The sequence below is a fragment of the Furipterus horrens genome, unplaced genomic scaffold (assembly GCF_987537825.1).
Source record: "Furipterus horrens unplaced genomic scaffold, mFurHor1.1.pri manual_scaffold_13, whole genome shotgun sequence".
NCBI lineage: Eukaryota > Metazoa > Chordata > Mammalia > Chiroptera > Furipteridae > Furipterus > Furipterus horrens.
In genome coordinates this window covers 11,191,731-11,193,081 of record NW_028327183.1, presented here as the reverse complement: position 1 = coordinate 11,193,081, position 1,351 = coordinate 11,191,731, and positions in this window count along the sequence as shown.

The window sequence follows — 1,351 nt, the reverse complement described above, 5'->3', positions numbered from 1 at the left end:
TTAAGACAAAGCTGAAGAAATATGAGAGCACCAGACTTGGTTTTAATTGAGTAATATGGGTGGATATGACAAAATACTGATAATTATGTACAAAATATATCAGAAGACATGGTGGTTGATCACCCAGTTAGTAAAAAAAAAAAGTACATGTGAATTAATTTCTTGTTCTTATTAACTGTTGCTCTGTCCTTTTGCTTAACTCGCATGAGGTACCGTAGGTAGCTTTAAGTAAGGAAAACCTGACTGCCCACATTCTTTCCTCTCATCTACAAAGAGATTTCACTAGGCATGGTAATCTTATCCTACAATATAGGTCCAACCTGATTCTTACTGCTTTCCAAGCAGTCTTGCTTATATATTATGTTTTCTGTACTCCCCTGCATTTCTTGGCCACCTCATTACGTTTGACTTTGCTTCCTCCACACCTGAAATGCTTTGGGTTTAGACACTCACAGGGTCTCAAGTACTTTATTGGAAAAGAGTCTCTGAAATACCACTTCCTCCTAAGATCTCTCGCCTTCCAAGGGAAGTGATCCATGGCTCATAGACTTAAGTGTAAAACAAAATTATGAAACCCCCAGAAGATAACATAGGAAAAAACCTAGATGACCTTGGCCATGATAATAACATTTTAGATACAATACCAAAAGCGCAATCTGTGAAAGACATGCTCACCGAGGTATATTTCATTAATATTAAAAATTTCTGCTCTGCAGAGGACACTGACATAAGATTGAAAAGACAAGTTACAGACCGGAGAAAAAAATATGCAAAAGATATATCTGATTAAAAACTGTTATTCAAAATACAGAAAGAACACTTAAAATGCAACAGTAAGAAAATAAACAACTCCATTTCAAAAGGGGAAAAGGACCTGAAGCGACATCTCAGTAAAGAAAAGATACAGGTAGCAAATAAGCATATGAAAAGATGCTTCATATCATCTGTAATTATGGAACTGCAGATCAAAGCAACAATGAGATCCCACTACACAGCTATTGGAATGGCCACACTCGGAACACTGACAACACCAAATGCTGGCAAGGACTTGGAGCACCAGGAACCCTCATTCATGTGGGTGGGAATGTACAATAGTGCAGCTGCTTTGGAAGACAGGTGGTTTTTTATCAACTAAGCAAATTTTAGCGTAAGATTCAGCAACAGTTCTCCTTAGTGTTTACCCAGATGAGTTGAAAACTACATCCATACAAAAAACTGCACATGGGTGTTTTTATCAGTGTTATTCATAACTGCCAAAATTTGGAAACAATCAAGGTGCCCCTCAGTAGGTTAAAAGGGCATTCAGACAATGGGATATTATCCATTGCTAAAAAAGAAATGAGCTGTTAGA